The sequence below is a fragment of the Crocodylus porosus genome, unplaced genomic scaffold, assembly GCF_001723895.1.
Source record: "Crocodylus porosus isolate Cpor-Errol unplaced genomic scaffold, CroPor_comp1, whole genome shotgun sequence".
Lineage (NCBI taxonomy): Eukaryota > Metazoa > Chordata > Crocodylia > Crocodylidae > Crocodylus > Crocodylus porosus.
In genome coordinates this window covers 16,546,104-16,556,360 of record NW_017728924.1, presented here as the reverse complement: position 1 = coordinate 16,556,360, position 10,257 = coordinate 16,546,104, and the positions used below count along the sequence as shown (strand labels likewise).

At 45.4% G+C, this 10,257-nt stretch overlaps 1 long non-coding RNA gene across 1 annotated transcript in view; it reads right to left on the bottom strand.

Annotated features, from left to right (window-relative positions):
• The window catches only part of LOC109313764, a 16,890-nt gene extending 7,988 nt beyond the window's left edge, over positions 1–8,902 (bottom strand). The window contains exons 1-2 of the long non-coding RNA XR_002102143.1: positions 8,838–8,902; positions 6,858–6,862 (exon numbers count right to left, since the gene is read on the bottom strand). This is a non-coding gene — a long non-coding RNA (uncharacterized LOC109313764). The remainder of the gene's footprint in view (positions 1–6,857; positions 6,863–8,837) is intronic.
• Positions 8,903–10,257: the final 1,355 nt, after the last annotated feature.

Genomic DNA, 10,257 nt, shown 5'->3' with positions numbered 1-10,257 from the left:
GGGGTCAGACCTGAAGCGGGGGTGGGGGAGCTGAGGGGGAGCAGGATCAGACCTGAAACAGAGGGGGGAGGGGAGGAGAGGGGTCAGAACCAAAGCTGCGGGAGAGGGGTGGGGGTAGAGCAGGGCCGGATGAGGAGTGGTGGGGGTGGGGCATGTGACTGGCTGTGGGGCTCTGTCCCTGCCAGCTCCCTAGCCCATCATTCTTGATGGGCAATTTGCTAGTAGAAAATAATGAACAAAGAGAAAGAAAAAGAATCTTTTTATTGAGCTGACTTTCTTCAGAAGTTGCATTTAAACTGCCCAGGATCTGTATGTGATTTGCAAGCCATGGCTTGGCCACCACTACTACATGACATGTTATTTTCTTCCCCTTGTGAACTTTCCTATACACCAACGTGTCTGGTAGCCAGGTCACCATTACAGTTCCCTGTTTGCCATCCTGTCTTGACTGGGTTTAGAAGTTAGATTCTCTAACTGCCATCCACCCTCCCTTGCTTGGAATATTACACTTCTGGCTCTTTTTCTAATTTGTACATAGGACTCATCAGAGGCCTCAGAGACTTAAATGTATAGTGGGTTAAGTGATACTTGGACTCTCCTCAGCCAGAGACTGTTACAGACAGGCAAGTGGCTGCAGGGGAGTGTTGTGGGAATGTGGAGCTGAAGCTAGATGAGGTTTGCTCATTTTAATTCCCATAAGGCCCCACAGCTTCATTCTTCATTCTTCTGGGATCTGAATAGTTACCTAAGACTTTCTAGTTCAAAGTTTGTTTACCACGGCTGGAACTCCCTTTTCCTGATAGCAGTCCAAGGCTGTAAAGATCTGTCTAAAAATAAAAATGAGCACATCTCCCCGGTGCATATTTCTATATCTCCTTTCTCAAACAAGACCACCAGAAAGCAGCTGGCACTAATACTAGCACTCACAGTTGTATATAGAACTTTGCTGAGAACACAAGGGCAACGGTGAGGGCTTGTGTGCTATTGTCACTGCACTATAGCTATATGATTCAGTCTCAAAAGAATGTTGTTCTAATGTGTGATAAGTTGCTAAGAGAAGGATTTCTCTTTGCAATAGTTTCTGTGATGGAAACCTAGGTGCATCTTAGACGGTTGGACTGAATTTTCAGGGGAGAGTAAGGTCTTTGTTAGGCAGTAATGGAATGTCATTGGTTCTTAACAATATTCAAAGACTTAGACAGCTGGTATAAGTTCTTTTAAAATGCCCTTTCCATTTTGATCAGCCAGCCACACACCCACATAAAGCTATGAGCACAGTGAATATACATATTGTGCCTTTTATTCTCTGTTTCAGCAGGTCTTGGTTTAGACCTGATACCAGGACTGCAGATTCTTATCCCATTACCTCGATTAGTTTTTATAACCCCTATGTCCCCCACTGGGGCCCCAGTCCTTCCTCCACAGCAGAAGTACCCCCCAGGCCACCCAGGCAGGCAGCTAGCAGGCTGGGTGCTGCCCCAGCTTGGTGGTGGCACCTGGTCTGATCCAATTCTTCCCTGACCCTGAGCTGGCACAGCACCCATGGCCCCAGGGGATGCTGCCAAAATGGAGGGAAGGACCAGGGCCCCCTGCAGCTCAGGGGCCACTTGGCCTGCCAGGAGCTTGCACCGTGGCTGAGGAAGAGATGGTCAGGCTCTGCTGGGGGGGGGAATCGGGCCCCTCACCACTTTTGCCTGCTGAAGTCAGAAGCAGTGAGGGACCCAATCCTTTTTTTCTGAGGAGCCTGCCTGCCTCTCCTGTGACCAGGGGGTGACCTGACAGCAGTATTGTTGCAAACTAAACTACATCTTTAATTCACAATCTGCCAAGCCCTTACTGAGTGGCTAACATGGAGATTTAGGGCCTTGAGCAGTCTCTTCTTAGATTCATAGATGTAGGGACAGAAGGGACCCAAGTAGATCTTCAAGTCTGCCCCCCTGCTCTGAGCAGGTGAGCCCAGTATTCACTGGGCTCATATGACCCCAGCAAGGTAATTGTCTAGCCTTCTCTTAAAGACCCCCAGGGTAGGAGCCAGCACCACTTCCCTTGGAAGTTGGTTCCAGATCCTAGCCGCCCTGACAGTGAAGTAGTGCCTTCTAACGTCCAGCCTGAACCTACTCTCAAACAACTTATGGCCGATATTCCTTGTTACTCCAGGGGGTTCTCAGGGGAACAGGGTCTCTCCCATTCCCCGCTGGTCCCCCCGGTAAGTTTATAGACTGCCACCAGGTCCCCTCTCAGTCTTCTCTTCTTCACTGAGTAGAATTTTCCTTTAAGTGAAGAATGTTGCCAATTAAAGAGGATACATGGCCCAATGCAACTGGCATTGAAATCAGTCAAAAGAGGCCCACAAACTTCAGAGGGTGTTGTTTCAGGTCCCAGGACAGACTGGTTTAAAATTAGACAAAGTCTTAAATAGGCTGCTTGGGGATATTTTATTAACGTGTTTGCAGTGTGTCCTGCATGTATAAATTACAGGTACAACCAGGAATCAGAGGCACAGGGTAGTTAAGTCTAAAGAGCAAAGATGTACTGTTGACCTTAAAACCCAATCCACTAGAAATGGTTCCTGGTTTTCTCTCCTACTCTTTGTGTGAAAATATACACAGGCAGGTATGCAAATGTATGGACTTTATGGGGGAACTGTGAAAGAATCCTCTAGAAAATGTGCATTCTGTCGCATTCCTAGGGCAATAAATGTTTTCCTCAGAAATATTTTTATGAACTCTGTAGATAAAAGACCCCTCTCTCCCTCCCTTTGTTTTTCCCAGCTCCCAGTGGGGCAGTGACCTCAAAAGGCATGAACAACATTCCTTTTCTACCTGAAGTATCTATCTAGCTATCAAGCTGCTTAGGGGGTTCATATAGCCATCACCAAAAGATCTGAGCACCTTCCATGTAAAAACAGATTGTCAATAGCAGAATCCCTAATGGACTTCATGATTCTTCTTCTTTTTGAGACTATAGGATGTCCTGCTTGTAAGGAGAAGCTGCAGAAGCTGTGTGGCTGGATAAAGCACTGGTTAATATTGTAAATGTCAGTGTAGTTATGATAGAAATGCTTTCTCAAAGTTTGGTGTCAAAATTTTTGCAACAGACTTTTAGCCCTTAGTCAGCCCAGTTTCCCAGGCCCAGAATTCTGCACAAGCTTTGGAGAGGCATGAAAGCTTAGAGAGGTTCATTCAAGCAGCATCCAGTTTTTAAGTGTCTTGATGCTCACCCATTGGTAAGTCTAGGACAGAAATGGTGCATCTGGTAGCCATACAACCAAACTTATTGTTCCATTTCAATTTAAATGTAATAATTTTTCGTGCCAAAAAATTGTACTGCAAGCCATATTTTCACCTATCGTGGCTGAACCCTCCCACCGACACAAGGTCTTAAGTGAACATTTGCAAACATGTTTCTTATTTTTCATTCATGAAAAATATTTTTCAGCATGAAAAATAGAGTTCCTCTGTGTGTATAAAGTAAATATATTGCACCAAATTTCACCCTTTAGACTTTACTCTGACAGACGATGACTAAGTGTTACAGTGATGTTTGACCTCCGTCACAAACCATATACTGTTTGAGAGTCTACGAATGTTTAGCCCATGTCTAACCTTAGTCAGAAATCAGGACTGGGGTATGGAAATAAACAATGCTATCATCTCTACGGTATTTAGTGGGGGAATGCCAACTCAAGCATGTTGCTTATGTGCCACCTGTTGGTGAGAGAGAAAACAGTGGCTAATTCCAAGGATATCAATTTCCTAGATTCTTTTTTCACAAAAACTGTTACTCAACAAATTGTAAGTATTGGCATTGGCCAGTCTAGGTAAACAGAGCAACTTTCTTCAATTATATGACAGCATCATTGGTGCCTGCTCCTTAGTTACTTCTGACACCCATTATGCCTCATATTCTTTTTTTTTCAAATTGGGATACCAGTGAATATCTGATCCTTCTTCAAGGGAAGAATTATCATTCTGCAAACTTCTTCCTTTGCACAGCCATTGTGGAGATCCACATTGTTGGGATGTTGTCCAAAAGAAGACCATTCAGAACTTTTTCCGGTGTTTTTGTGTCTGTTTATATTTTAGGACTTAGAAAAATAAATGAATCAACTCTGCTCCTGGGAATCAGAAATCATTGTGGGTGTGCACATTTGATGGGTGGAGGCTCCTAGTCTGGGGATTTTTAAAAGGAAGTTAGATGAGCACCTTGCCGGGGTCATCTGACCCCGGTGCTATTTCCTGCCAAGGCAGGGGGTAGGACTAGATGATCTACCTAGGTCCCTTCCGACTCTAGCTACTATGAAACTATGAAACTATGAATCAAATCAGAACCCTCTGAATCAATTTGGAGAGATTCAGAAAGATTTGGCAATTCAGATATAGACACAGCTTTAAATGTGTTTTCTACATACCTCAAGGTACCAGGCAGCTCGTGAATGCTGTGATGCTGGGGCAGATGGCGCGTCCCATAGGAGCACAGGGGGCTCCCCAGCACACTCGGCACCAGACCAGGAAGTGGACTAGAAGCACTTCCGGTCTACTTCTGGGTCTGCTGGGGAGTGCGCTGGAGGGATGCCCTGCACCCCTTGGCTCAGCGACTGGTGCCTCCTGGGTCTGGGGAGGCACATGGGGTCCCCCCAAAGCCAATCACTGAGCCAGGTGGGTGCAGTACTTCCGGTCCACTTCCAGGTTCACTGCCAAACACGCAGGAAGGCCCTACATGATCCTGTTGGACACTCCATCCACCCCAGCATTGCAGCATTCACAAGCTGTACCCGGTACCTCAAGGTATGTAGAAAAATCATTTAAAGCTATGTCTGTGGCTGAATTGCTAATTCTCTGAATCAGCATCAAATCTTCAGATCTGGATTCAGCCAAATTGAATTGGGGACAGTGATCCAAATCAACAAATCAAATCACTGTCCCTGATAAAGGCCAAATCCAAAAGGAAATACTAAAGCATGTCGCAGTAACAGTGTCACCATAGGGCAATGTGTAGATGCACACAATGTTTCCATTTAAATCTGTCCTTGTATTTGTCTCCACAGCTAAGTCTCTTATCCAGACACTCACCATTTCCTGCTCTAACTACTCTAACCTACTCCTCTATGCCCTCCTTGATACATATGTAGCCTGCCTTCTAATTCAGACAAACGCAACTACTGATCTTATCTTCCTGGCCCACTGATCCAGCCATGTCATTTCCCTGACATCTAAATACAACCTTGTGACTCTTATCTTTAAAGATAGGGTCTACATACCTCTTCCTCTTCTTACTTACATTTCATTGTGCTCATTTGCATTGAAACACACTGAATTTGACCTTTCCATAGATGCTGAACACCCACAACTTCAACTCAAGTTATGGTACCTCTGAAAATATCTTCCTAAATGGAAAAAATTGCTCACCCTAAAATTTGTTGGGTCCCAAAATCAGTAACTACTTTTTGAAAATTTGGGCTTAAGGGAGTACAACAATTTTCCAATTCAGAAACCTTATGAACAGTGAGAAAAAATATTCCAAACCCCAGGACAGGAGGAAAATATGACATTTCCATTATTTCAAACTAAGTACAGAATGTCCGAATACAAATTTAGCAGTCGATTGTTTGTGTCAGACAATATGACAACTATTGAGCAAACAGCTGTTACTCCAGATGGAGTATGTTTGACAGCTGTAGAGCCCAGGTGCATAGCTCTGGAATAAATCAACAGAACAGTGGCATGTGAGTTTATTCTTGGCTGTCTGAATGGCACTTCTACCAGTTTATTCGATACTCTTCCTCAGGGAACCAGTTCTTGAACACTTATACGTTAATCTGTTGAAATTTAAATATAGCATCACAAGAGGGGAATTTGGAGATAATCCACAGATTCTTATACATTGTGTAAAACCTAGGTACAGAAGATGGCCACTTAGCTTGCATTTTCTGCTTCAGATCCCTGAAGTAATTTGGCAGCTGAGATGAATAGTGTTTTACTCATTTAGCCTTAACTGGTACACCAATGACAAAACTCCCACTGACAGGGGCACTTTATTCTTAGGAACTGGAAACAAATTTCAAATAAGGAATTGAATGGTGTTCGGAACTGGCTGGGTTCAACTGGAGGTCTAGATATGAAAGGCTGGACAACCCATTACTAGTAATTTGCTTGATTATGATTTTAGGGTTAGGAGGCAAGTGATGTGTCTCAGTCTATTTGCATCCATTCTTAGTCACCAGGAAATGTAAATCAAATAATATTTTCCATATAAGGATCTGCTCATGTTTCTGCCTCAGTCTATTTTACAACTCTGAAAAGAATCTCCACACTTTTAAGTCTGTTATCAGGAGAAAAAGGGATCATGGAGTGTTAGATTAAAAAAGACACTCACATTCCTTTAGTCAATATAAACTTTCAAGTAATGCCAAAACCCAAGTTTTGCAGTTCTCCAAGCTTTGTTTTTTGAAAATTGGCTTTTTTGGCTGGCTGACGCATGATAAAAATCAAGAATGTTCTTGTAAATCAGCTTTATCTATTTGCCTTAGTTACTAGCTACTGTGTTTTTTCAATGTATTCTTCATTAACAGAGTGATACAATCCAGGAAGTAATAAATCAGGTGCTGTAATCATTGGTGAACCAGTATTTTCACTGGAACAACAGAAATTTTGTTATTCATAGTCTTTAGTGGGAAAGAGAATCCATTCTAATAGTTCTTAATAAGATCATGAAATCTGTGACAGAAAGATTCACATACTATACATTGCATGGAGTCACATTCCAGAAATTACAGCTTTTCAACAGGTAAATAAATCAGGCAGCCTAGGGCTATCTGTCTAGTTTCTCTCTCAACCCCCACTACTGACAAAATGAACCCTGCCTATTTGCTTTTGCTGGGCATACCAGACACCAGCCATTAGGTGAAGTAGGTTACTTGGAGAAGACCTCAGTGCTCATCCCAGCGCTGCACTTTATCTCAGACCCATGCTCAGTCTTGAGACAGCCTGATAGCAGTTTCACTCTGAGATTCACCATGAGCCCTTTGGCATAGTTCTGAGCCTTCTGTTCTGCCTAATTGCTGGTCTTTGTGCGTCCTAGCTGGAGCAAGTGGATAGAGTTTATGTCAGCAGTGGCTCCAGGGGCAGGATGGTAGCTATATAATCTCTACATAGACTGATGGAAGACTATATACAGTGACCCAATTTTAGGACTTCCCTGGATCATCAGCCCTTGACAAAAGAGTTTGTAAAATTAACAGAAAGTAATAATCACTTCCTACACAAAAGTATTTACTGAATATAAAAAGGTCTTGACCTAATAAAAGAGCAGAAGGAAAAGCACACAGGAAGAATACTCATCTGATTATCTTGGCCTGTGGAAGTCAGTCAGAAGCTTCACTGATGACAGTGGTGGTTTTGTGGGTGTCAGGCCCATGGAAGTCAGTAGCAGCCAAGTTCAGCAGCAAGTTCAAATTCTCATGGACATCAGCTAAGTGCAGCAGGAGTGTGCCTGTGTGCCTGCAAGGGTCCCCTGGCTGTCAGTAAAGATGGGGGTTTCCCTAGGAAGTCATTGAAGAAGGCTTGTAAAGCCTCAAGAACGTCAATCGGAAATCACAGAATTCTTGTGCATTCTTTGTTGTTAAGCAAGACTACATTTAAAGGACGCCAGGAGAGTCCTCTGAAATTACTGTTAGTTTTATCAGAGTCTATTAAGTTTGTCAAAGTCTAGGGTTGTCTGTAAATTTATGGACATTCCATAAATAACCAGACTAAAAATGCTTGTGTATAAAATCCATTTAAAAAAAATTGTTCTGTCCATAAAAACACAAAGCAACCGGAGATGATTAAAGCTCTGTGGTAGAAAAGAAGCTAGAGGCAGTGTTGAAGCACAGACTGAGTACAGCAGTGCCACCTTGGGCACATCCACACATGCAGGAATGTGTGCTTGCAGGAGCTCAAATAGAAATGGCACAAATTTGTATTGGATATTTGTGCCTCAGCACACATACCCGAACGTGCACCTTGGTGTGGGGCCAATTGATTCTGCTCCACTCCCCCCTGATCTGCATCCAGGGGGAGCTGAAGGTCACCTGTGCTGGCCCCAGCAGTATAAAAAATTGCCCTGGTGAGCAGCTCAGGGCTACTTCCTCTTAGGAGCTGCTGAGGCCTGGCCAGTTGGTATCTGGGGACACTCGCCACTTGTACCAGCTAGACTGCTGCAGCAGCCCTTACCTAGAGTGGTCCCTGCACCTTCTACTCACTGCAGCAGTCTGGCAGTGGGGGCTGCTGCCTGGCTATGACCTGTTGCCACCTGTCTCAGCATCCGCCCCCTTGGACCTGCAGCCCCATGTCTGCACACCTGCCAGACATGGATGGGGACTGCACGGTTACCTGAGCTGTGGCATGTGCACTACAGCAGAACTGTCTGCATCTCTGGGCTAGCTGTCAATCGGCTGTGGCTGCACCATTGGCCTTGTGCAGCAAATGTGCTTCCACCCTGCCATCTGGACAGCTATCACCTGGAAGATGTGCTCATTGTGGTGGCCCACTTTGAACAGTCAAAACAGGAGGCCAGCCACCTCATCTTGTGTCCAGCTGGGTCCCCAGTGCCAGCCCTGGGTGGGCTCCTCTGATTGGGTCCTGCCACTTGCCTCACTAGCAGGAATCCTGGTGTTCCCTGTTTAAAAATTGCAAATTCTCTGATGAAAAAAATCCCAAATTCACTCTTTAAAAAACCAAAAATTTGTGTTCTTCCACAATTAAAGTGAAACACCACTATATATACTAGACAGAGAAAGAGAGATCAGTTGGGAAATATTTATATATTTACAATTTTAAAGCAGTTTGGAAGCCTACCAGTGCTTCTGTCATCATAATAAAATAAATTCTAAATATCTGTATGTTTTGGTGTTTCCTTTTGGTTTTTTTATCATAGAAAAATCAAAGCTCCCCCTAACCCCTTCGTTAACCAGGATATGGACATAGTTGCTCCTGCAGCCATAGCTTCCACCAGCAGGTCCCATCCTGTCTGGCAGCTGGGCATGCAGGGTATGAGATGTGGGGGGGATGTGAGGTTTGCAGGAAGGGGGTGGGAAGGGGTGTTGTGGGCTGGGTGTGGGGTTCTTGGGTGTGTGTATGTGTGGGGGGGTGAGTATTGGGGTATGTGGGGTATGTGGGAGGGATAAGGGGATGGGGGTGTGGGGGTGTGCAGGAGGGTGAGGGGGATGTAGGGTGTGGGGTTTGTGGGTGGGCGTATGGCAATTATTTCAGATGGAGGGCCACTTAATGAGTTTTGGTGAGCTGTTGAGGGCTTCATGGGTAGTCCCAAGCCTTAACAGTTGTCCTGCCCCCTTGTTACCATCTTGGGACCAGACATCCCACCCCTAACCCCTGACCTTTGCCACTGGAAGTCCTTCCCCTTGCCTCCCAGAAATACTCCTTTTGTGAGGATGGGTTGCCCAAACCAGAAAAGAAACAAATCATACACTAAAAGTCAAACACTCATTATAACATATTTTAATTTTATTACAAAAAATATTTTTGTCATGATTTGTGTGCATAGTGTATATGAAGGTGATTACAAAATAGCTCAAAAATAAATTCTTAGTTGTGTATATTGTGGGGGGGGTGTATGTCATAGGATGTGGGGGGAGTTGTGAGGGGATGTGGCTGTATGTGGGGGACCATAGGGTATGTTGGGAGGTTGTGTATATGTGGGGGGTTGTGGAAGCAGGGTGGGGGTGTGAAGGAAATTGGGGGGGTGTGGGGACCCCCCCTGCATCCCCCCTATGGTGCAGCAGTAGTCAGGGCACTCAGTGCACAGCTGCCTGGCAGGGCATGGCTCTGGCCAGCGCTGCACATCACAACGAGGGGTGCAGCCTCCACTTGGCTGCCTGTATCACCAGCACCCCCTGCACTTGCACAGCAGGGAGGGAAGCTCCATGTGCTGGAGCCAACTGCTTTCTGTTCCAGGGCTGCACAGCACTGGAGAGAAGCCTCATGCAGGGAAGGCAGCCAGCTCCAGTACCTGAGGCTTCTCTTCGGTGCTGCGCAGCCCTGGCAGGGAAGGCAGCTGTCTCCAGTACATGGGGCTTCCTTCCCTGTTGTGCAAGTGCGGGGGCTGCACGTGAGTGGTGGGGAGTGCCGGTTATACAGGGGATCTGGCAGAGGCTGCATCCCATGCTGCAATGTGCAGCACTGGCCAGAGCCACACTGCCAGGCACCTGCACCCTGAGCATCCCTGCTGCTGCCTGGTTGCAGCCTACGGGGAGAGTGT